This window comes from Macaca mulatta, chromosome 13 (genome assembly GCF_049350105.2).
Source record: "Macaca mulatta isolate MMU2019108-1 chromosome 13, T2T-MMU8v2.0, whole genome shotgun sequence".
NCBI lineage: Eukaryota > Metazoa > Chordata > Mammalia > Primates > Cercopithecidae > Macaca > Macaca mulatta.
In genome coordinates, this window is record NC_133418.1 from 113,291,597 (window position 1) to 113,318,215 (window position 26,619).

General features: G+C 45.2%; 1 protein-coding gene across 1 annotated transcript in view; it reads right to left on the bottom strand.

Moving 5' to 3' along the window:
* Positions 1-7,983, bottom strand: part of GREB1 (growth regulating estrogen receptor binding 1) — a 100,881-nt gene extending 92,898 nt beyond the window's left edge. Inside the window, exon 1 of the mRNA XM_015111724.3 lies at positions 7,498-7,983. The gene's annotated coding sequence lies outside the window, so the exon portion shown is untranslated. The remainder of the gene's footprint in view (positions 1-7,497) is intronic.
* Between the last annotated feature and the right edge of the window lie 18,636 nt (positions 7,984-26,619).

Below are 26,619 nucleotides of genomic sequence, written 5' to 3' on the forward strand. Positions count from 1 at the left end.
GACTGTGTGCATATTTATATTTTTTGAAAAAAGGATGGTTACATTTTAAAAATAAATGAAAGGCCGGCAAGAAGGGAATGACAGGCATTATAAGGAAGCTCAGTAGAAGAACAGCTGAAGCTCATGGTAGACTGCAGACCGACAGCAAAGGAAGGACACCTGTAAAGAATTATCTAATTTCATCCTGCCAACAACCCTGTCTTCTAGATACTTCTCTCCCTACTTTTATCCCATATGAAGAAACTAAGAAAGTAAGGTTTGGAAAGGTTGGACCTGTCTGAAGACACACAGCTAGTGCCTGGTCTGGAATTAAAAGCCCATCTCCAAAGAATCTCTTCCAGGAAAAGTAGTGTTAAGAAATTTAAACTGGCACAGCCGAACACGGTGGCTCACACCTGTAATCCCAGCCCTTTGGGAGGCCGAGGCAGGCAGATCACTTGAGGTCAGGAGTTCGACATCGCCCTGGCCAACATGGTGAAACCCCATCTGTACTAAAAATACAAAACATAGCTGGGCGTGGTGGCACACCTGTAATCTCAGCTATTCGGGAGGCTGAGGCAGGAGAATCACTTGAGCCCAGGAGGTGGAGACTGCAGTGAGCTGAGATTGCAAAATTGCATTCCAGTCTGGGCAACAGGGTGAGATGCCATCTCAAAAAAAAAAAAAAAGTTTAAACTAGCAGAATGTAAAATTCTCAGACATCCTCATTTTCAGAGTTATAAATCTGTATTATCATTACTTTCTGGTGCCTTTTCTAGTAGTGACAAGACATTTCCTGATTTTACCGAAAGTTAAGGCATTCCTCTGAAGTTCTAAAGGACAGCACTAGAGCCTCGGCCTAAAGAGACTAAGCCCGCATTCACACACAAAGTGACACGCGCTCCTGAGCATGGCAGGGTTTTCATCATGCTGGGAGCCAAGAAAGTCCTGCAATTCTTTCGAGAGCAGGTTCTACCTATTCTCCCAGAACCACGTGAGAAAGCTGGCAAGGTCCCTATTACAGAGCTTGTATGTTACAACATGTATCCCAAGTGAGCACATACAAAATATCAAAACTTCAGTTTATAGCTAATTTATCTATTCAACTATGTGTGTATATATTTTACAACGCAAATAATATTTTCATGCATACATAAACCACATATAAGCATATAAAAACAAGTGGTCCATGTTCTTATAAATCAGTAAGGACATATGTTATATACATATATATGTGTGTATTTATTTACTGAAAGAGAGTATGAATGGAAGAATAAGAAAACCAGTATTTCTTTCCTATATACTATGTGCCAGGAAATTTTCTTCCAACAGCTCAATGACAAAAGTATTATTGTCTTGGTTTTGCAGATGAAGGGAGGGGGCATGGGATATAAAAGCATTCTTTGTCTTCACATCTTTGTTCTTTTCTTTTTTCTTTTTCTTTCTTTCTTTTTTTTTTTTTTTTTTTTTTTGACATGGGATCTCGCTCTGTCACCCAGGCCGGAGCGCAGTGACGCGATCTTGGCTCACCACAACCTCCACCTCCCAGGTTCAAGCGATTCTCCTGCCTCAGCCTCCCGAGTAGCTGGGACTACAGGCATGCGCCACCATGCCCGTCTAATTTTGTATTTTCAGTAGAGACGGGGTTTCTCCATGTTGGTCAGGCTGGTCTTGAACTCCCGACCTCAGGTGATCCACCCGCCTCAGCCTCCAAAAGTGCTGGGATTACAGGTGTGAGCCACTGCGCCTGGCCATCTTTGTTATTTTCTTTAGCAACACAAACCCCAAACATTTTAAACAATCAATAGCTGCTGTCAGGACTACTTTGTGCAGAGATTTTTCTTGCTTTCCATTTGTAACTTTACTTCATCACAGTCCTAAAACTCAGGTAACGTGGTTCTCATTTTACACATTAGGAAATTGAGGCCGGGTGACTTGTCCAAGGTCACACATTTGGAACAATTTTAGAATGTCCAATGATGGCCCTTAGTATGCTTTACTGAAAGCAAAGATTCATTGGAAAGATTAATCCCTTTTCTTTCAGAAAAGGATGCATTTTTTTAAGTTGCTTTTTAAAAATGGTGTTCACTTGTCCAGCCATGCTCAAAACTTTGGGTTAGGAAAAGGATTGCCTTGGGTTCTCTCATCATGGTGCTTTGCCAAAAGGGGAGCTGCCATAGAAAGCTGCTGATTGGCCAGGTGTGGTGGCTCATGCCTGTAATCCCAGCACATTGGGAGGCTGAAGCAGGTGGATCACCTTAGTCAGGAGATTCGAGACCAGCCTGGCCAACATGATGCAACCCTATCTCTGCTAAAAGTACAAAACTTAGCCAGGCGAGGTGGCGGGCGCCTGTAATCCCAGCTACTCAGAGGCTGAGGCAGGAGAATCGTTTGAACCTGGGAGGCGAAGGTTGCAGTGAGCTGAGATCGTGCCATTGCCCTCCAGCCTGGGGCACATTTTGTAGCCTCATCTAAAAAGAAACATTTCTAGCCAGACAAAGAAACCCGAGAGCAGGCCGGGCACGGTGGCTCCCACCTGTAATCCCAGCACTTTGGGAGGCCGAGGCGAGTGGATCACCTGAGGTCAGAAGTTCGAAACCAGCCTGGCCAACATGGTGAAACCCTGTCTCTACTAAAACTACAAGTTAGCCGGGCGTGGTAGCAGGCGCCTGTAATCCTCACTACTCGGGAGGCTGAGGCACAAGAATCGCTTGACCCCAGGAGGCGGAGGTTGCAGTGAGCTAAGAATGCGCCACTGCACTCCAGCCTGGGCGACAGAGTGAGACTTTGTCTCAATTAAAAAACAAACAAACAAAAAACCAAGAGCATTCTAAGAATGTGGCCTGCAGACCCGTCCCCTGCGTGGAGGTGAGCAGGCAGACAGGCGCGGGACAGACGGGCGGCCAGTGTTCGCTCCTCCACCTGCACCCTCAGCCCCATGGGCCCTTCCCTGGGGATGAGAGCAGCAGCCTTCTGATTCCAGCCCATTCCAAGGAAAACATTCTTGCCCTGGCCCCTCCTTAAGTGACCCCTCCCCTCCTCTTCCCTCCTTAGAATAGAACATCCAAAGGTTTGCCTACAGGTGAAAAATGGATTTCTTTTAAAAGGCTCGGCCGGGCGCGGTGGCTCACGCCTGTAATCCCAGCACTTTGGGAGGCCGAGGCAGGCAGATCACGAGGTCAAGAGATCAAGACCATCCTGGCTAGCACAGTGAAACCCCGACTCTACTAAAAATACCAAAAATTAGCCGGGCATGGTGGTGGGCACCTGTAGTCCCAGCTACTTGGGAGACTGAGGCAAGAGAATGGCGTGAACCCGGGAGGCAGAGCTTACAGTGAGCGGAGATCACGCCACCGCACTCCAGCCTGGGCAACTTGAGCAAGACTCCATCTCAAAATAAATAAAAATAAATAAATAAATAAATAAATAAATAAATAAATAGCTCTCAGACTAGAAGGGTTAAGCATCCAACTAAAATCGGGGTCCGAATGATTTCCCTACTCCTCTCTGAGGTCCCTTCACTCCACCTTTTACCAATCATGCAATGAGGCACCTCTGTCTAAATGAAGCCTCCATCTGTCAACAACAGCGCTGAGTCCCAAAATGGGCTGGGACTCACTTCCTTAGATAATACTTGGCTCTAGGTGCTCCTGGGTGCTGCACACTAGTCATTTTGCTGAGAAAAATAAAGCCACAGCTTCCCTGTACTGCCCACTCCTCAGACCCAACTCCTCCCCACTCTCCAGTCCATTCACAGACAGGCATCAGTACCCATTTCTTCACACCACCCAGCAGCACACATCAGGGGTTCAAACCCCCTGCACACATATATGGCCACCGAGGCCCACAAGGTGCTGAGAACACAGTGCTCTTGGGTTCCCAGTCGCAACATCCAGTTAGATCAAAACCAGCAGGAATCACAGAGAGGGCCTTACAGGTCCCTTCAAGTTAGGAAATAATAAACTTCTCATTATCATTGGACTTCACCAACATCAAAAATTATTCTCAAACTTAGGCTTTGCAAACTGTTCATAATCTGTCTGCTATAGTGGTAAAAGCATGCACTTTTCAATAAGACCACTGGGGCCTGATTCATGGTTATGCTGCTTTCAAGCTGTGTGACCATGGGCAAGTTACCTAACCTCTCTGAACCTCCATTTCCTCTTTTATAAAATGGAGATACTAAGAACCACCTTACACAGCTGTAGTGAGGACTAAAATTAACATGTAGGGGAGTTGGCATAAACTAGATGTTAATAAGTTCCAGTTTCCTCTCTAAAATTGGAATTAACTGCCCATAATTCTAATTTCTAGATGTTAACCAGAGACTTAATTTTAAGTCTTAATCTTAATTTTATTCACTCTCACAGAGCAGTTTCTCCAATGGAATTAATTAAACTTCTGGCTTCCTTAGGAGTACACCTATTGAAACGTGCCTCTCTGACTAGATATTATATCATTTAGTCGCTTATCCCCCCTTCTGCTAGCTTCCCAACTAAACTTGAAGGGCTTTGACAGCAGAGACCATTCCAGTCACCTCTTTACTTCCCATGGTGCCCGGGACACTGCAGGTCCCTAGAAAACAACCCCTAAAAAGGAGAGTAGAAGAGGAAAAGGAAGACCACATGCTTAAGGTTACAGAGAGAAAGAAACAGACTGAGGTCCTCTCTGAAACCATTTGGATTAGCCTTTAAAGCCCCAGGTGTACCAAATAAACACATCTGAGGCTTTAACTTAGGCCCCTGGGATGCCACCGCTGTTAGAATTCCAGAAAACTAATTAACTAATTCCCACTGCCCCAGGTGTTACCTGAACTCACTTTGTTGTTTTCTGCTCCAAACAAAGGCAGAGGGGCCAGAGGAGAGCCCTTCCTATGGGCATCAAAGTACAAGATGTGCGCTTTGATTCCTTCTTCACGAACACACTGCTACTCGGCCGCGCCCTGTGTCTGTTCTCTCTTCAGTTTACACTTAAGCCAAAATCAACTGCTCCCTCTTCTGCCCTCCCCCTGCCCCAGCACTTTGCTCATACTGCACCTTCACTGGGCTCTGGGTTTGTTCTCCCTGAGGCCACAGGGAGTGTATCAGTGTCTACACCTCCCCCAGGGACTGAGTTGCTAAATGCAGCAAGGAAGCTCACCCAATACCCCTCTTCCCCTTGTTCCCCTCAGAGCCCAGAACAGTTTCTTACAGGAGAGTGGATCTGAAAGGGAATGGCGTTGACTCTGCCGATGATCCCACGCTGCAGATCCTGCTCGATCACCACCCAGGCCCACCCCAGGCTCCAAGAGCAGATGCAGCTGGGGGCCTTCAGGGTCTCAGGGCTCAAGTACAGATAGCCAGGTCTGTCCCAAGCCACACATGGACAGCTTCTGGCCTGTTCTATGCCTGCCCTGTGAGAAGCAAAGAACCTTCCTCTTCCAGAATCATGATTTTGCCTCAAACAAAGGTAAATGCTTACATAATCTAAATTGGATCCTTGGCAGAAATATTTCATTACCACTTAGAGCGAAGGGTGAAACTGAACTAGATACAGTTCCTGCCCTGAAGAACCTCACAGAAACACAGGAAGTGCAGGTCAGCAGTGTAATGCAAAATAGAAGAGATGCAGGCAAGAAGGCCTGGAGGGAAACAGAGAAGGGAATGGAAAATTCTATCAGGTCAGTCTTGGTGGGCCTCATGGAAGGCTCAGTCGTCAAAGTTGAGTACAGGTTTGCTGTCTGAAAAGAAGGGGCGAAGGTACACAAGGCATCGGCTAGACCTAAGGGTGAGACACCTATTGTGTGCCTGGGCAACACAGGTCCTTCCAGCACGAGGTGTATGCAGGGACAGGGGGTAGGAGGGCAATGAGGGGCCCGTTCAGCCTAAGCCCTGCTAAGGGTTTGAAATTAACCATGTCAAGTCACCAAAGGAGTTAAGCAGGGCTGATGAGGCTGTGTTTGAGAGATTCCTACAGCTTCCTAAGGAAGGCGTCTAGGAGGATACTGCAATAGACCAAGACTCAAAGAGAACTAAAGACTGCAGCTGTGCAGGGTGAGCAGCACGAGGAGCCTAGCTGACTTCGGGCTTTAGAAAGAGTCGGAGGCAGTGGTGGTGTCACTGTCATGGAGAAGAGTAGGCATGGGGGTCTGAAGAGAGAGCTGCAAGGTCAGGATGCCAAGTGTTCCGATCCCCATGGCCTGCCCTCGCTTGCCGTCCGCTCATTCACAGATGCCCACAGAGCCCGCCTGTGCACAAAGCCTCAAGCGGTGTGATTCCCTCTCCTCCAGAAGGATCCATGGCAGAGAAGGAAGGGTCATGGTCTGCAGTCAAGTCTACAAGAGCGAAACCCCAACCCTGGCTTCCTGCCCGGCCTCCCTTTCCCTTCCCTTTCTGCCTCGCTGCCTCCATTCTGAATCACATCCAAAATACACTATGTACCCTCCAACCTGGGGTTCCATCTCCTTCTGGGAGATGGCCTTCTCCTAGAAGCCCTGCCAACCTGGCCCTTTAGGGCCACTACCCTGGCCAGCCACAGGGACATGACCCCACCCAAATCTTACCAGAACACCCCAAATTCCAGAAACCACTGACCCAGGCTCCCTCCTCTTCCAACTTCCCTACAACCACATTCCAACTGGAAGAATTCCCCAGCCAATGCACAAGCATGGTGACTGACTTCTGCTGTGTCCAAAGTTTGAGAAAACAAGACTAGAAAAAAGCAACACTCAGGACTGCGCCCTCAGCCTGTCTCATTTTCAACAGCCAAGGAAGGATGGGGATGGGGTGAATGGGGTGCTCCAGTAATGTGGTAATGGTCAGCCCCCAATATATGACACGGCAATAAACGCATTGAGACCGCAGGATGGTCTCCTATAAAGTCTTTGCCGGTCCTCCTAGCAGGAAACAAGGCTACATTCTCATGTAGATTTCTCCGATTTTCCCTAGAGGAACTCATAAACTCCACAGGTGTTATTGAAGGGAGAAAAGCTGGGCTGAGAGGCGACTGGTGTCTAACCTGTTCGTCTCTCCAACTCAGACTGCCTGACCCACAGCCACAGCTCGGCCCTGAGCTGCTCTGACATCTGTGCACAGAATGTCAGAGAGTGTTTCTTTGGAGAACATCTTTAAGTGCTCTCAAATGGAACTACAAAGCCATCAGCTATGTCCCCTCCAATTGCAGTAAGAACTGAATGGAAGAGAAGGACCTTCAGAATAAAGCCAGGGAAGCAGAAACCACTGAAAACCTTCTCTCTAGAACCAACCAGGCAGGGCCCAAGAAGTGTTTTGAATCTCATTCATAAGAACACAAACTAATTATCTGCAACCCCTTTGGATATCATTTCAAACAGTAAAAATAAGGACACCCATTCATTCAGTGGACTTGCCTCAGTTTACTGCTCCCCTGCACCTTATTAGAGGCCAATGCTTTGCCATTATTCTGCTGAACACAGGCCAGAGCTGTCTTCGTAACAAGTCAACACAAACCTCTCCAACCCCCAAAAGCAGGTGCTCGCTTGCGAAGTCAAATAAACCGTACCTTACAAAAAGCTGGTCATTTCAGGCACTCCACAGACCAACCAGCCAAGAGCAGGCTAAGCCCAGCAGAGGTGGGAAGTGTGCAGGGGCTCCTGCCTCCCGGCCTGTGCCTTTGATCTGCGCCTGGGGATGGAGGAGGATGCGTGGGGCGTGTAATGCCCGGCTGTGCAGAGCCAGGCTCGGGTCTGCCTGACACCACGACTCCCTGGCCCCTGCTCGGCAGGGAGAGGCAGCCAAGCCAGCCAGGGAAAAGGTTTCAGAGCTGGTATCTGCTCCCAGAGCTACAACAACCACCAAAAAAAAAAAAAATCAGCAGTAGCCCTTCCAACTGGAGCTTCATCTGCCCAGTGCCTGCCGGGTCAGATGGCAAATGCCACCGTTTCGTGTCTTCTTAGCCCTGAAGTGTTTTGCTGGGTCACAGTGCTCTCCACACAGGTACATACCAATCTGTCTCACCACCAGCAGTTAAACTGATTCTTTTTAAACTACATGGAAGTTTGTGTACTTGGAGTGGAGCCACAGTACGCTGTGCAGAGAACAAAGGGTCAGGAGAAGAACACAGGCTTTGCGGTGGAAGACAGTCAGCTGGCAGCCTGGCTTGCCTCCGAAGGATTACAGGTAGCACGGACCTAAGGCACATAAGCAAGCACGTGTCCCTTCAAATACCTCTGCTGTGAATACCATGGAATACCCCAGCAACAAAAACTCCCTGGAGAGTCCCAGGATGCACATTCTTACACTTCTCTCATTCAAACCATTTCTACCACTATAGAAATCTTCAAGAAAACAGTAGCTATTGGCTGGGCACAATGGTTCATACCTGTAATCCCAGCACTGTGGGAGGCCGAGGTGGGAGGACTGCTTGAGCCCAGGAGTGGGAAACCAGCCTGGGCAACATAATGAGACCACATCTCTACAAAAAATAACAATTAACTGGGTGTGGTGGTGCACACCTGAAGTACTGGCTACTTAGGAGGTTGAGGTGGGAGGATCGTTTGAGCCCAGGAGGCAGAGGCTGCAGTGAGCTGTGATCACACCACTGCACTCCAGCAAGGATGACAAAGTGAGACCCTTTGAGAAGAGGAGAGGAGGGGAGGGGAGGGGAGGAAGGGAGGAAGGGAGGAAGGGAGGGGAAAAAAAAGAGAGGAAGGGGAAAAGGGAGGGATGGAGGGAGGAAGGGTGAGGAGGGAGGGAGGAAGGAAGGAAACAAGGAAGGAAGGAAGGAAGGAAAAGTGAGAGAGACGGAGGGAGAAAGGGAAGGAGGGGGGAGGGAGGGAGGGAGGAAGGAAGGAAAGAAGGAAGGAAGGAAGGAAGGAAGGAAGGCAGGCAGGCAGGCAGGCAGGCAGGCAGGCAGGCAGGCAGGCAGGCAGGCAGGCAGGCAGGCAGGCAACACCAGCTCCTCTCCAGAGCTCTCTTTAACATCCCTGTTGCAATTGACTCTTACAAATCCAGGACTCCTGATCAAATCCTAATTCAAAAAGGAAAGAAAATAAATCATGAGATCCCACTCCAATTATGCAAATACCTTTAACTTTGCTTTTTCTCTTCTTGCTAGGATCACTAACTTCCTGCAGAAGTGACTTGAATGTGACCCAGGGGGTTCAAGATCATTTATCTTTTGTAACAAAGGCTAAAGAGGCGGATTACTCCTCTTGGTGCCCCAGTCAGCGAGGAGATTTCCCAGCTGTTCCTGGGCTCACTCCCCAAAAGCACCAGGCACTAACGGGTAGAACCTGTGTGGTGGGCTTGTTCGTTCCCAGGCTGGGCAATGCCTCCCGAAAAAGGGCGGTGGAGACCCCACCCATCCCCGCACCTGCATCACCAGGCAGGGGCAGCACCTGCTGGAGGTTCTGCCCGAGCGAGTATCTGCAGCTCTGAAGTATCCCCAGTGCTGGGGCTTTACTCGTCGGGGAGGCACACTGTACATGGTCTGTACGTAGAGTGCCCCATGCCTTCTGCTGCTCGGGGCACCATGTGTGACAGTGGGAAACTGGAAACTGACAAAATACCCAACAAGAAATGCATGCTTAACACAGCCTGCAATAAATGCATAAAAGCTATGTGCATGAAGAGTTTGTCAATGATGCAGACGTACTTAGGATATAACATTCAGCAAGATACATGTACTGTATAGAAAGATAGGTAGATCCTATGGATAATTTTAAATTCTTATATATGATATCATATATATTAAAATACATACAATATGTTAAAATCGTGTATATTATTTATTATCTTTTTAGAGAAGGGGAGAAAGAGTTTAAGCAGTAGAGTGTTTAAGATGATGGGCTCTGGACCCAGGTTTGGGTTTGAATCTTCACTTATTGGACATTAGACCTTGAGCAAGTTACTTAACCTTTATGTGCCTCAGTTTCCCTAACCAGAAAAATGGGAGAAAAGTACTTGCTTCTTAGAGTTGTGTGGATTTATTAATTACTATGTATAGGGTGCTTGGAATGGTACCTGGCACATATATAATATTAAACATGCCAAGATAATAGTCACAATTCTTATCAATACTAAGCTTGCAACCTGTGAATAAATAAATTAAATGTGTAAAAGGGACTGAAAGAAAATGTCGGCTGGGCGCAGTGGCTCACGACTGTTATCCCAGGACTTTGGGAAGCCAAGGCAGGCAAATCACCTGTGGTCGGGAGTTCAATCCCAGCCTGGCCAACATGGTGAAACCCCATGGCTACTAAAAAATGCAAAACTTAGCCAGGAGTGGTGGCAGGTGCCTGTAATCTCAGTTACTCTGGAGGCTGAGACAGGAGAATTTCTTGAACCCAGGAGGAGGAGATTGCAGTGAGCCACAATCCCACCATTGCACTCCAGCCTGGGCGACAAGAGTGAAACTCCTTCTCAAAGAAAAATCAAAGAAAAGAAAATATCTATGGTGCTTGCCTCTAAGTGAAAGAATTCAAGGTTTTTAAAAACATGCTTCTTTCAACTGTGCTGTAAACTGCTAACTTTTAAACTTGATGTAACTTACTATTATGAGGAGAAAATTAGCAAAGTTTGCTTTCATTAGGTCTGAACTGCAATGACTTTGAACCAACTATGCTTTCCCATTACTGTCAAAAATAGGCTTTTGATGTGAAAACGGCAATGAAGTATCTAAAGAGGCCAGAGCTCACCTCCAGTGTTAACTCCATCTGCTGTGCGGCTCTCTTCTCAGTTTAAATCTGCAATTCTTTGCTTAATGCCAATACATCTTCTTGCCATAAATCTCTTTGTTCTATTCTATACATAATGCTCTTCTACCCCTGGCCAAATCCTCTCCACATTAAACATGACAATCATAGCCACAGTTAGGCATTTTTTGGGCATTTTTCTCTTTTTGGCCACAAAGGTTATAAGTGATTACTTTCAAAAAGCAGAAAAATCTCTACCTATCCAACAAAATGCTCTAGAAACCATATAACCACCATTAATAAATAAATATGGCTTGGCTTTTACTAAATGTTTCCCTGAGAGGTTTCCAGATCACTAGAGAACACAAAGCTTTACTGGGACAAACCATGTGGGGTTGGCGCTGCTGGTGCTGCCTGGCTGCTGACTGCCTGGGGCACAAGCAGCACCTCCTCATCCTGCTACATCCTGTCATGCCTCCACTCTTTGCACATGCTGTGTTCCTCCTGCCTTGAAAGTCCTTACTCCTCATTCATGACACGAACTCCTACTCATCCCTCAAGACCCAGTTCAAGCATCTCTTCTATTGTGTGGTGGTCCTGGCCTCCCGAAACTGAACTGGCTATTCTCTTTGTGTCCCCACCACTCCTGTGTAGGCTCCAGGCTTGTGGTGGCCTCCCAGGACCATGATTATCTGTGTGCTTCCCTCTCTCCCCTGCTGCCTGGGATCCCCAGGAGAGCAGAGAACATGGAGATGTACGCTCTTGGCCAATCACAGTGCCTAGGAAACATAAGGTATCTGATAAGAGTCTATTTACAAGGTAGTGTTTGCATTTTACAGGGAAAAAAAGGAAAAAAAAAGAATTCAGGGCAGCAAGAAGAAAGAAGATGAACACTTCCGACATCCGTATCCAGGCAAAATGTAGACAGACCAGAGATTTAGTGGGCACAGTCAGGAAGTGGGGAAGAGAAAACAAATCATGTAAGTGGGGCGAATGCAACTTTTCCTATACTCGTGAAAACACAAGGACCCCAAGCCTTCCCATCTAGTTAGAGATTTTCCTCAGCCTCTCCCCTTGAATCACCGAATCCTAGACTATCAGACCTAGAAGTAACCAAAGAACTCAACGTATTTCAATCAACAAATACCTTATTTCTCTATTATTGATTATTATTGTTTAGTTGTCATCCTGTGTGCTAGGCACTGGAAACTCTTAAAGGAAAAGTCCTTTCCTTGTAAAAATACCGTTTAATGGAAACAGAAATTTAGATTATGGTATGAGAACTAACTTGTAATTCAACATGGTACCTGACCCTTCCTGAGATGACCTTCAAAAGATACTGAATTAAAAATAAATAAATAAATAAATAAGTGGGGTGAGGTATTTTAAGCCACAGTGACAAAAAAAAAAAATTGGAAAGGAGGCCATTAGCTAACGAGAGGTTCAGGTTTCATAAACTTCCAAAAGTCAGACTAGAGAGGGAACGTGGAGCTGACACAGGAGAAGGGTCAGGGGAACCACCTGGCCCTGAGGAAATCCAGAGACTCAGATATACCAGACAACTGTTGGGAGGAGTGTGCGGCAGCACTGGGACCAGGGGTCTTCTGTGAAATCCTGTCTACAGAGCACGTAGCCCCTCCACCTCCCACCCCAGGGCCAGATGCCGATCTCCCAGGAGCCAGGTGTTCAGCCCAGGCAAAAAGTACCGAAAGCTCTTCTGATAGAAATTGAATCAGCCAACAAGAACTAGAGCCACTAACACACCGTCTGGCATTCAGAGGCCTCCAGAATGCCAGCTGATTCTGTCCTGAGCACCCCAAAAGCAACACCTGCCAGGCACCAGCGCCACCTGTGGACACAACACTCGCAGTCAACCTTCTCCGCCCTATTCTTAAACACACAGGAAAATCCAAGGGTCACATGGCACTTAAGGAAGGAAACACGAAAACAACATCCAGGAGAAGAAACAGAAGACACCAAAGCGATCAGAGAAAAACCAGGGATATGTGAAGAAGAAACACACACCCCCCTCTAATTACTATCCTCAAGAAGATTGAAGGCCACACTCTATTTCCCAACCAACCCAATCACGGAGCGACTCAAAAATCACACAAGAGGAACCATCACGGGTGAGCCTCCTGATCTGGCTTTACTGTTGAGGGACCCCTGGGTAAACTGAAGACCTTTGCAGAAAGGCTGAGGGTATGAAAGCTGCATGCTCCCCACTTAAGCACCCAGGGTCAGCAAGAGTTGCAGTGATGTTCCCATACACAGTCAGTTCAGCTGCAACACTTGCTTTGAAACTGCAGATTTGTACAGACAGATTGATATATTACAGAACAATTTGAATACCTTATGAGTTTTGTGTGTGCCTGGTGACTTCCTCCGCAAGAAACACAAAAATAAGTTCAGAAAAATGGTGCCCAACTGAACCGAGCTGCTTGAGAATATACAAAAGGCACACACACACCAGCCTCAAGCACCTACCAGCTACCTCCAGTCACCACACGTGTTAAAAGCCATGTCCTTCCACACACGGTGTCAGAACTTTCCATAGGACTCCAGGTCTCTGTCCTTCCTCCATTTGGCAGGCCCTCAGGAGCTTCAACCTTTCCACTGAAAAAACTTCATTTCATTTACCTTTGGACTTCGAGGTAAAATCCCATCTCTACTGAAGTATTTATGGATCTCTTAACCATTTAGCATGTGTAAAACGGTGCTGCCCTTTTTATTAGGTTTTTATCTTTTTAAAAAATGTGGCATTGATGAAGTTTTTGAAAGCTGTTCCCCTAAGCCTGTATTCATCATAAATCCTGTGGTTTTTATTGCCCAATCTTGCATGGTGCAATAATTTTTAGGAACACATGTATCATGTTATAGTAGAATTGATTATGTGTTTACATTTCTGCCTGCAAGCTACAAATTTTCAGGAGTTCCCCTAGAGGAGAACATGGCGGGAGAGCATGGTGTGCAGATTCTGGTTTAGAAAATATGGTCCACACAACTAAATTTCACACCAGTCACCCCTAGTTCATTATCTCTGGCTGCCCCAAAACGTTCATCACCTGCTTGGTTTTCTCCCTGCACTAAGCTAGAATCTCTTCCTGGGATAGGACCAATTGTTGGGTTTCGTTGGTAGAAAAGACATCTGTGTGTCATCCATTTTTTCCCTCCATCAAATACAAAATTAAATTCAAGCATAAATAATGAAACTGTTGTTCCCGGCTTCTGTTGACAGAGTCTCAGGGATGCTGTGGAGCTGAGTGTGCCTGGGTCCAGTCCCCGCCCCCTCACCCTCCGGAGCTGTGTGACCTTGGACAGTCTCCCTCACTCCCTGAGCTCCAGTTTCCTCAGCCATAAACAGAGATAACAGTGCTGACTTCAAAGCTGGCTTTGTGAGATTAAATGAGATAATGTAGTAGAGTATTCAGTACAGTGGCTGGCACTTCAGTGTTTTCCCATTTATCTTTTTGTTTTTCAAGATGAGTGATCTCTTTGCTGATCATAAACATATTCCTCCATCTGTCTTGTGTCGTTTGCCTACATTGAAATCCCGTCCCAGTCCCCGTCTCTATTTGAATGTGAAGCTGAAAAACTGCAGAAATGAATCATTGGGATCTGTAAAACCCCTTAACTTGTGGCACCAAGTTTTTTGTCTCATGTTGATCAGTCTCTCTTCTTGCGTTTCTCTCCCATTAGTTTGGAGCTGCCATTCATTCCTTCCATTTATTCATTCACTCAACAAACATTGACGGGTGCCTGGTATCTACTGGCTACGTGAATGACTTAACTTCCCAGAGCCTCAGTTTTCTTGGCAAAATGAAGATAATAATACCCCTATCATAAGGTTGTTGGAAGGCTTTCCATGACACCAGGACCGTAAAGCACCTTTTACACCGTCTGCCATATGGCAGGTGCTCAACAAAGGATACCTTTGACCGGTATCATCACGATGACAATGAACAAGCCATATCCCTAACGGGGCTTAAACCTGGATAACATGAACACTCTTTCCACTGCGCTAGTGTGGACAAGCACACACATTGCTGGGAAGATCTGCAAGCCTCCCTCCTCCCACAGACCCAAACATGCTGCTGCAAATGTTTCACTGGCTACAAAACAATGAGTCTGATTACGACTCACAACTGAAAAGGCACCAAGCTTGTTTAGGTATGATTCATCATTGTCTGTTGCAGCAATCAGAAGTATTTTGGTTGCTTCTAGGTCAGAATGACCCAGTTGCCACACTTTTTTTTTCACTGCTAAAGTTCGTAATGAACCTTTAAACAAAAACTAAAGGCGTAAGGAAAGATAACTACTTTGTGGCTTTTGCTCAAAGCGAGGACGTTATCAGCTCTGCCCTTCAGAAGCAAGCCCTGATCAAGGAAACCATTCACACTTGATTTTCTTTATTTTATTGGCCACAATTGAACACAGGTATAATTTTCATGAACCTCCCTCGCTCCAAGACCAGAGCTCCTAGGAAGTTGTCTCTCCCATCTGTTTCCCGGCACCCACCAGAAATAAGTACCATGAGAGTGTTTACAGATTAAGTGCTCCTATACGCAGGTTGATTTTCAAGCAGTAAAAAGAGAGAATTAATCACCCGAATATATGATCTTTGCTAAACTCTTCAGGAATAAATGAACATTTCCCACTTTATTCTTGCTAATGTTGACTGCTCAGCAAAGATAATTTCAACATATTCAACATGGCATATTCAAATGACAGAAAGTATGAAATAATAGTAGAAAGCAGAGAAAAGTATATATAAAGAGAGAAAGTGGAATCATTCACATCCTTAACACCTAATCTAATTGTAATTTTCTTAAATGCATAGAAAAAAGACTGGGAGGAAATACACTAAAATGTTAACAGTGGGTATTTTAAAACAAGAATTAGGACAGGTGTGGTGGTTCACACAGTAATCCCAGCACTTTGGGAGGCCGAGGCGGGTGGATCACTTCAGGTCAGGAGATCAAGACCAGCCTGACCAACAGGGTGAAACCCTGTCTCTACTAAAAATACAAAAATTAGCTGGTCATCGTGGCAGGTGCCTATAATCTCAGCTACTTGGGAGGCTGAGGCAGGAGAATCACTTGAACCCGAGAGGCCAAGGTTGCAGTGAGCCAAGATGGTGCCACTGCAATCCAGCCTGGACGACAGAGCAAAACTCTATCTCAAAAAAAAGTTAATTAAATTAAACTTTAAAAATAAAATAAAAACAATAATTATAGGCAAATGTTTTTCTTGTTTCTAATAGTCTGTATTTTCCAAATTTTTTACAAACGATCACATGCATGTGTTATAAACAGCTTTTTGGGGATAAATTATAATCATGAAATTCCAAGACTACAAGCTTGAGTCCCTCTGTAGGCTGCACAACGTGGAGCAGATGAAAGGACCCGAATGCTGGAGTCGCACCAACCTGGCTCTGCCAATCTCCAGCGGGCAAGTCACTTAACCTCTATACCACTAGTGGTCTGAACTAAACCAGCTCTTTGCCAGCCTAGGCTCTAGCTCAACATCTGCTTGTATGCTTCAGGCAACTACACTCCCACAGTAAACTGGGAACCTCCTAGGAGCTAAATAGAACCAAATATCCCCAGGCCTGGGTGACACTGACTGAGCTGACCTCCAGTACAGGGCCTGAGGCCACTCAGGAAGCAGCCAGGGCACCTGCCCACACCCTCCGAACAGGCCCGCCTACCTAGGGAACTCTTTCTCCCCGGCGCTAGGCTAGTTCTGGGGGAGGCTAATGGAGTTATGGACTGGGATGGGCGGCCTTGTACAAAGGGCTTCTCTGGCCAGAGAGAGCCGGGGGTGGCTTCCGCTCCACAAACACCAAACTTCCCCACCCTTCCTGGCCAGCCTCAGATCCTATTTCCCCCAGGCAGCCTTCCCAACCCTCACTCTAACCCCTTTTTAAAAACTGTGTGTATTAAACTTAAGTAGATACAAAAGAATATTGGTATGTATGTTGCACAGACTCACCATATAATGAAAACCATGCACCACGGGCAGGTTCTGAACAAGCACCTCATCATCGTCTTGGAGGCCCCCTTCTCGTCCTCCATCCCTGCCCCCCATAACTCACATCCTGAATTTTATGTTTATTTCCCTTGCTCGTCATGATTTTAACAACATCATTGATTTAATTGTAACTTAATTTTTTTTTTTTTTTTTTTTTTTTGAGACAGAGTCTTGCTCTGCCCTCAGGCTGGAGAGCAGTGGCACAATCTCGGCTCACTGCAACCTCCGCCTCCCGGGTTCCAGCGATTCCCCTGCCTCAGCCTCCTGGTAACTTAACTTTTAACCTAAATTTGAACATAGATTTTACTTTTTTTTTCTTTTTCCTGTTTGGCAAAGATCAACTTTAGTGTGCATAAGAATCACCTAGGGCCAGGGGCAGTGGCTCACGCCTATAATCCCAATACTTTGGGAGGCCAAAGGAGGTGGATCACTCGACGCCAGGAGTTGGAGACCAGCCTGGGTAACATGGTGAAACCCCATCTCTACAAAAAGTACAAAAATTAGCCGGGTGTGGTGGCTCGTACCTGTGGTCCCAGCTACTAGGGAGGCTGAGGTGGGAGGATAGTTTGAGCCCAGTAGGTCGAGACTGTGGTGAGCCAAGATGGTGCCCCTGCCCTCCATCCAGCCTAGACAGCACAGTGAGACTGTCTCAGAAGAAAAAAAAAAAATCACCTAGGGGTCTTATTAAAATGCAGATTCTATTTCAATACATCTGGGCTATAGCCTAGAAATTTAGCATTTCTGACAAGCCAATTTAACTTAATTTTCATTTAACTTTTAAATTAAGAAACACATTGTTTCATTTTACATTTAGTTTTGTTTTGTTTAGTTTTTACATTTCTCAACTGTGTATGAATGGGCTCATGCTGTATGAATTTTCTCACACTTGCTTTTCTGCCTCATACAACATTCCTGAAGTTCGTCTACAGTGTTGCCTGTACCTGTGAGCCATTCACATTCAAAGCTGTATAGTATTTTATGATATAAATATACCACTTTCTCTTTCCAACCTACACGTTATGTCTATTTGAGTTATTTCTAGCGTTTGTGTGTCAGGAGGGTACACATATAACTGGTATCAATCAACATTACCATTTGTCTCCTGTTACACACACAGTCACAAAACTGCCAGGGAACTCCAGGGGGCTCACATTGTGGGCTACATCAATCGTTCCCCTAGAGTAAGAGGGTGGTACCCACTGACACCCCCATTATCAAGTAAGTAAGTGTTCCAGCTGTTCCACAACCTCATCCATGCTTGTCACTGTCAGACTTGGGAATTTTTGGCAGTCTGGTGGGTGTAAAAGGGTATCTCATTGTAGTTTTAATTTGCACTTCCCTTGTTACTAGTGAAGTTAAGCATCTCGTCATATGGGTATTAACTATCTGTTTCTCGTTTCTTTCCAATTCCTAAGCCAGCACCTCAGTTTATCTTACCAAACCAAAAGAAACTTATGTGGATAGTCATATCTGTGCTCTTAATTAGGTTTCGTCCCTGCCCTACAGTATGTTCCAGTGTGTCTTTTTTACTGCTTTACAGGTTCTTTTCTCTCATGGGGGTGGGAGTACTCTTCCATCTTTACAGGTTTAATACAGATTTGTCAGTTTCACTACCTTAACTATTCTTTAGATTATTCTTCCCATTATTTTCAAATGAGGCAGATTCTCTGAATCCTGGTGAATAGGAACTTTCAAAGTCAATGTGGGCAAAAAATATATATAAACCAGGAGAAAATAAAGTCTTATATTTTTTGAAGATAGTAACTGCTGCAATGCAAATCTGCACTTCAAGTAAGCAAAGTCACATTTTAGTAATGTAGAGAACTGCCAAAGCCAGTTGAAAAAATTGCCAAGGGCTCATTCTTTTTTTTTTTTTTTTTTTTTTTTTTTGAGGCGGAGTCTCCCTCTGTCGCCCAGGCTGGAGTGCAGTGGCGCGATCTCGGCTCACTGCAAGCTCCGCCTCCCGGGTTCCCGCCATTCTCCTGCCTCAGCCTCCTGAGTAGCTGGGACTACAGGCGCCCGCCACCGCGCCCGGCTAATTTTTTGTATTTTTAGTAGAGACAGGGTTTCACAGTGGTCTCGATCTCCTGACCTTGTGATCCGCCCGCCTCGGCCTCCCAAAGTGCTGGGATTACAGGCTTGAGCCACCGCGCCCGGCCACCAAGGGCTCATTCTTTATTCAACTTAATTAATGAATGACTTCTAAAAAATACTGTCTCATTATTCTTTTAGAATAAATAGCTATAGGTAGCAAAAAAAGGTAAAATTTGACAAACATACATTATTTCACAAGAGTATTGGTATTAAGGAGTTTGCCCAGGAAATACAGACTTGGTACCAGGCAATGCTTACAGACAAAGCATAACTAGATAAAGGACTTTATAAAATATTCTACTCGGGAGGCTGAGACAGGAGGATTGCTTAAGCCTGGGAGTTCAAGGCTGCAGAGAACTATAATTGTGATTGTGAATAGCTACTGCACTCCAGCCTGGGCAACATAGCAAGATCAATCTCAAAAAAAAAAAAAAATTCTATAACCATAGATTTTACAACTCAAAGGGGACTCAAAACTCTCACCTAATCTAACCCTCTGACTTATAATAAGAAACTGTTACATCATTTTAAAGACAAGGAATAGAAGAACATCTGATCGGTGTAAATAATTCTGCGACTTTCAAGTAGGGTATCTGCACTGTATAAATTCTTGCCTTGTATGGAGAGATTTGAAAGATCTTTCTGCCACAGATGAGCTTTCACATAAATGTGGATTTGGAGTAAAGTGACAGAAAAGTCATCACCCTTCTGTTTCCCCAGTGACCCCGAGATTTTTGTGATCTATCCCTCAGACACAGTCACAAGTCTATGAATTCAGGGCCCTTTCCTGGTGTGAACAGCTGGGACCAGGAAGGTCTGACATAATCCCTGGTGTACTGTTTTCCTCAGAATGTTTTGGGTTTGGTGTAATTTGATTTTACAACCTGAGAAAGGCTGATTCTGAGATCCTGTGTGTTTATTCTGCAGTTATTTGATTGTCAGTGCAGAAAGAAGATAAGCCTTCAAAATATTTAAAGGGAAAGGAAATTAAGGGACTTAGGGATATTGATAGGTCTTAAAGCAGTTTGAGGATCTGTATCAGCAAAACAACAAATGTGGCTGACTTTGTCAGAATGCTTTTGCGATTAGGGTCAAGTGTGGCACCCTCCCAGGCCTCCTGCACTTTTCCTTTGGAGCACCCATCACACCAACTCTTCATGCTTCAGTGTCTGTCTTCCCATAGGACCCTGAACTACATGACAGCTAAGACCACATCTGTTTTACTATAGAAACTCTGGAGCCTAGGCAGTGCCTGGCTGCCTCACTGAATAGCTCCTGGCTGAATGAATGAGTGTAGTCTTGCTATTTGGAGAAGCTGGCCTTCAGGAAAGACTGTCCAGGGGACAGGTTGTCCAGCTGATCCACCAGATGCCCAGGTCCCACTCTGGGACCAGGCTTCCCCACAAAGCATTTTTAGGCTGAGCAGCTCGGTCCCTCATGAAGTTATCTTTTCAAAGTTACACTGAAATGTTATTATCTTGGTTATTTTTTGAAACCATTACAGAAAACAGCCATATGGAATTGGCTTTGGTATTTCCTAACAAATTAAGTCTACTGTATCGTTTATATGAGGTCCCACAATCAAAGTTACTTTGAGAATTTAATGCCGTGAGAAAATGTCCTTTCCCTTGAAGAAGTGACATGCCTCTTTCTTTCTAATAATATGACTAGTAGCACTTATCACTTCCCCATTTTTTTGAGCACATGATAGCAATAGGTACATTCAAAAAATAAGCAATGACTAATTTCAGGGAAAGCAAAAAACTATTCAGGACAAAAAACTAATAGCAGTACACTACATGGCTCCGCTGTCAAAGTGTTTACATGACTATAGTGATGTATACATTGAATTGGGCTATCAAAATCATAAATAACTGTAGTGGAGAGATGGAGGGCAGGATGTGGATGTCTGCGTGGGGAGAATGTGAAAAAGAATAACATCCTTATCTTCCATATTAGGAAGTTTAAGAATATTACCTAAAATTCAAAAATCAAGAAGTAGAAAAATATGTTATTTAGAAATACCAAGATAATTACCAAAAGAATCAGTTAAAAGGATTGAAGCCGGGAGCGTTGGCTCATGCCTGTAATCCCAGCACTTTGGGAGGCTGAAGTGGGTGGATCATTTAAAGTCAGGAGTTTGAAACCAGCCTGGCCAACATGGGGAAACTTCATCTCTACTAAAAAAATACAAAAATTGGCCATTTGTGGTGGCCAGCACCTATAATCCCAGCTACTCGAGAGGCTGAGGCAGGAGATTCACTTGAACTTGGGAGGCAGAGGTTGCAGTGAGCCGAGATGGCACCACTGCACTCCAGCCTGCGCAACAGGGTGAGACTCTGTCTCCAAAAAAAAAAAAAAAAAAAAGGATTAAAGGATTTAAAGTTTTTGCCCCCAGAGAACAAGACAAGACAAGGGAAAAAGGCATGAGTAGCTATAAGGAATAAGACCTCAATTAATACCGAATACATGTTATTTAATCTTCACTAAAATTCTTGTTTTACTAATGAGAAAACTGAGGCTTATAGATACTAAGTAACCAAGATCACACAGCTAGTAAGTAGTTAAGCTGAGATTTTAACACAGCTTTACTGAAATCCAAAGCTCATAATCTTTCTACTACGTTCTGCTCCTCTCTTATTCTCCTCTAAGAGAACTAGTGATATAAAGGAAGAAAGCTTAGAGCCAGAGTCTCATGAAGTGCCGTATCATGTAAAAAAGAAAGAAATGTGGCAAAGATGAGTGCAGAAGAGTGAAGGACAATGTTTAAGACCATTCATAAAACTAGGGCTCTATCCATAATTAACCCATGTGAACTTAAGCCCTCTATGGATTTTTCTTGCCCTAGAACAAGTTAAGTTGGCAGTGATAAAAGAAAGCCTTCAACAAAACCCTCCCAAATGTCTGATGCTTCTATGCCAAGCTGAAATATGCCTTAGAAGCACCACCCACAGATGACAGCAGAGTTACTCTCTGGGCAAAGTTAAACTCAGAAGGCACTTGACTCCGCGCAACCCGAAGCTTTACAACAAAGGATCCATCAGGGCACCGCAGGGCATGGGGAAAGCAATGATGCTGAGAGTCCAGGCTGGAGGTGAGTTCGCAGCAGGATGGAGCCGGGGCCAGGAGAATCTAGGTGTGTCGTTCAGAACCAGGCATACGAAGTTCTGACTGCTGGAGCCCCCACCTCATGCTCCATCCTGCCAGGCCGGTCTGTCTCTGGTAGGGCAGTCCTGGCCTAGAGAGTGGTGTCTTACACCCTGCAGTGGGGTTGGTGCTTCCCTATCACCAAGAGTGGCAGAGTTTCTGTGTGAGAATAGAATAGCCTCCCATGTCTTGGCCAACTGAGGCCCAAGTCAATCCACAGAGTAGGTCATTCCAAAAGGAAACAGGCAAAAGGAAAGAGGAAAGAGAATATGACCTGAATGCTTTCTTTTTTTTTTTTTTTGAGACGGAGTCTTCCTCTGTCACCCAGGCTGGAGTGCAGTGGTACCATTTTAGGTCACAGCAACCTCCACTTCCTAGGTTCAAGCGATCCTCCTGCCTCAGCCTCCCAAGTAGCTGGGACTACAGGCACACACCCGGCTAATTTTTATATTTTTAGTAGAGATGGAGTTTCACCATGTCGGCCAGGCTGGTCTTGAACTCCTGACCTCAAGTGATCCACCTCCCTTGGCCTCCCGAAGTGCTGAGATTATAGGCGTGAGCCACTGTGCCCAACCCAGATGCCATTTTAAAGGCTCCATTAAACATGTTTAAATTGATTGGCTCAAGTCAGTATGAGTTCAGGGAAGCACCTTACATATCAATAATCATATTTGGCTGTACCTAACACAGCCAACCACAATGGCTTAACCCAGTAGAGGTCTGTTCTTCCCATGGAACAGCAAGTCTGCAATGACTTCAAGATCAAAGCTCCTTCTGCCTTTTGGAAGGCAGCAAGTGTAGTCCGCATTCCAACCCAGAAGAGAGAAACATGAGGGATGAAAAGAACATGGCCGCTTTACCAGAAAAACGACAGTGTTTCTAGAAGACCCACCCATAGATGTCTGCTTACAAAACATTGGCCAGGACTTAGTTTTTTGACCACCTCAGCTCCAAAAGACCCTAGGAAATCAAGTTTTTAGCCAGGTACTCTGCTATCCCTAACGAAATCAGGGTTCTGCTAGCCAGGAAGTGGGGGGATGGACAGGGTTGTCTGCCACAGGCCACAAACACTGCAGCATCCATGCAACCAGTGAAGAGAAGATGACTGATGTGTTTTGGAAAGCACAGTATGAAAAGTAACGAAAGAACAAAACAGAGCAAGGCCAAATATGTCCCAGACAATAAGGTCATGCTGACCTTTTGAGAAGAAGAGGATGTTCAGACAGGACGTGGTACTGCGAGGGAAACACAAAAATATCAAAGTGTTATTTTACAATCCTGCAGAGGTGGCTATTTCCACTAAGTATGGCACACAGATTTCCCTTAGAGGGTACTCTTGCCAGGATTTCACATGCCACTTCATTTCACCCTCAAACAGTCCTATGACTCTTGGCCCTGTCCTCAAGAGTCATGGACACTTCCCCTCCCTCTGTCATGCCACCCCATCTAATGGCCATCAATTAGTGATTGCACTGCAACCTGTTTAGCATTACAACCTGTCTCCTGGGCCTGGCCATGAGGAGCCCCAGCCCACCTCCTTCAGACCGTTGAACAAGCTCTTTCCTCTTCACCAAGCCTTATCAATAATGTCCAACTTGTCTTCTGCAACGAACACCTTCTACTGAGGGGAGGGAGAAAAAAGATGAATTTTATACTGAAGTCTTTAATAATTTCATTATGAGGAGTACAAATTTGCACTGGCAAATTTAAATACAATGTGTACTCTGTGTGTGTGTGTGTGTACTCGCGTGTGTGCATTTCTTCAGACATGATAAACTGTGATCCCTTTCCTATGAATAAAGAGACCTTGGGCTGAGCCTGAATGAGCCTGAGAAAAGATCTGTCCCAGTATGAATTCATGGGTACCATCCTCTCAGAAAGCAGTTCCATACTGTGCCAGACACTTTGAGCCAATCTAGAGAGGAGAGACGGTGGTAACTGATGGAGACCCCCAAATCATAAGCTGCATAGGCTGCGAACACAGTGAGCCGGGGGCAAAGAAGCTAAAGCCTCCCAGGGCCTGTCTGTGGTCACCTGGAAAAGGAAACAGGAAGGGGACTGATGAGAAAGACTGAAAACCCGGGTTGTTTGCACGTCCTCCTGTCTTTTTAGTTTTCATTTGAATCACAACATTAAGACTTCTGCTCGGCACACCAGACATCTATCCGAAATATAGCTTAGAACTCAAGGACAGTTAAGAGCTCTGCAGATCTCTGTGCCAAGGCCAGGATGCCCATTTACTACATCCAAGGAAAGACACACATTATGAAAGCCATACCAATCGACAGAGTTTTGTGGACCATCTACCGTGGCGTCCCAAGACCAACAGCAATTAGCTTCCAAAATAAAAGTGACATTAAAACATAGAATCCACTGAACACGATTTTTTTAACTGTTATTTTAGGTTTAGGGCACATGCGCAGGCTTGTTACAAACTCATGTCACGGGGGTTTCTGCAGATTGTTTCATCACGCAGGTACAAAGACTAGTACCCAATAGCTATTTTTTCTGATCTTCCCCCTCCTCCCACTCTCCACCCTCAAGTAGGCCCCAGTGTCTGTTGTTCCCCTCTGTGTGTCCACTGGTTCTCATCATTTAGCTCCCATTTATAAGTGAGAACATTGCAGTGTTTGGTTTTCTGTTCCTGTGTTAGTTTGCTAAGGATAATGGCCTCCAGGTCTATCCATGTTCCTGCAAAAGACATGATCTCATTCTTTTTTATGGCTGCATAGTATTCCATGGTGTATCTGTACCACACTGTCTTTATCCAGTCTACCATTGATGAGCATCTAGGTTGATTCCGTATCTTTGCTATTGCGAATAGTGCTGCAAGAAGATCTTTTTCTAACTGGAAGATGTCAAACAAGGTGCACAGGATGGATGACAGGCACTTTGGGAATCCTGGTGAGATGTGCTGAAATCAACAAAACCTTCGTTTCAAGCCTGCATAGGCAAAGGGGATCTATATAACACACATCACATGACACAGCTATCCCCGAGCCCGCACAGCTAAGAAGCTCCCCAGCGGGAGCCTCCCCAGGTCCCTCTGCTTGCTTCATTCTTCGCCCCATCAGAAGTGCTGTTTTATCAGGCAGAGGGGATGTGCCTATGGACTTGAACTCCCTAACACAGGAGTCGAAGCCCACCTGTCACGGGTGTAAGAACCACACCTTCAATGGCTGTCCTCTTCAAAGCCAAAAGCCCCAGGAGGGCAGGGACCATGATTTGTAGGTTCGTGCAGTGAGTCCTGCACCAATGTGCAGGGTCCAGCACAAAAACCAGTATTCAGGCGACAGCTGTGACAGAGCCAGCGGAGTTCAACTTCCCAAGCCTCTTTCAAATATAGAGGCCTAAAAAGCGTTAGCTGCAAAAAGATTCTACTTTAACCCATTTATGCTGGAGGTTACAATTTTTTGAATTGCAGATGTGTGAAAAATCAGACCTTGGTGATGACCTTGAGCAGTAGGATGTAAATAATTCCTACATACTTAGTGTTCCAATAATGGAACACTAGGCATAAATGGGTTTAATTGTTCTCCTGGGACTCATTCATACTTAGAATTAATGTTAAGACCCAAAAAAAACCACTTGAAAATCTTATAATGCAGATAACACGCGCAAATGTGCAGAACCCTGGAACTTGGGAGTTGTGCAGAATGCCTGACAAAGCCGGACAGATAGACAGACGCCCCTGGGGGATGATCTGCGCTCCTCTTCCTCTCCCAGGCACAAAGCAGAGACTTCCTGCAGACAACTCTGTATTTTGAGTTTAAAGAGCCGAGATTAACTACACCAGAGGGAGAAAAGCAGAGACATAATGTGTAGACCACAGATCACTGCAGGACACGTGTGGGAATAGGGCCTGGTACAATGGAGTGCATCGTACAAAGATAAAGAGCATCAGTGCCACCCACTAAAGTCTTCTGTGGCAATAACTTCAGTGTGGTGAAAACTAGCTCAGAGTATTTCTAAATATGGCGTAAAGTAGCAAACAAGAAGTGGTTCACGTTATTAGTATTTTGCAAGATATTCAACTAGATTTATTTACATGTTAAAATTTATTTTGAATCGGAATGAGTTCTTTGATGACAAAGGAGAGACTCGATAGCTGATTTTTTGAGCCTCATATTTGAGAGAGAACTCTCACGGGATTAAGGAGCACAAGATGAGTGGAAGTGAAATAGGTGAGTTTACAGCAAGGGAGCTTTCCAAATCAAGAGAAGTTGCAAAGTTAAAAAACAATTCATCTACGTGGGACACACATTTTTTTATCCTTTAAAATTTTTAGAAATTCACATATGCCAATTTTTTAATGTCGTTAATATCAATCACTTCTGCTCTGTTCTGTTTTTGAACTCCTTGAATATCAATCACTTCTGATCTAAGAAAAGAGACTAGGCCGGGAACAATGGTTCATGCCTGTACTCTCGGCACTTTAGAAGACCAAGGTAGGCCGATTGCTTGAGCCCAGGAGTTCAAGACCAGCCTAGGCAACATGGTGACACCCCATCTCTACTAAAAATACAAAAATTAGCTTGGTGTGGTGGCACATGCCCGTGGTCGCAGCTACTCAGGAGGCTGAGGCGGGAGGCATCACCTGAGCCCAGGGAGGTCGAGCCTGCAGTGAACTGTAGTCGTGCCACAGCACTCCAGCCTGGGCAACAGAGTGAGACCCTGACTCAAAAAAAAGAAGCAGAAGAGAAAAGACCAGCATA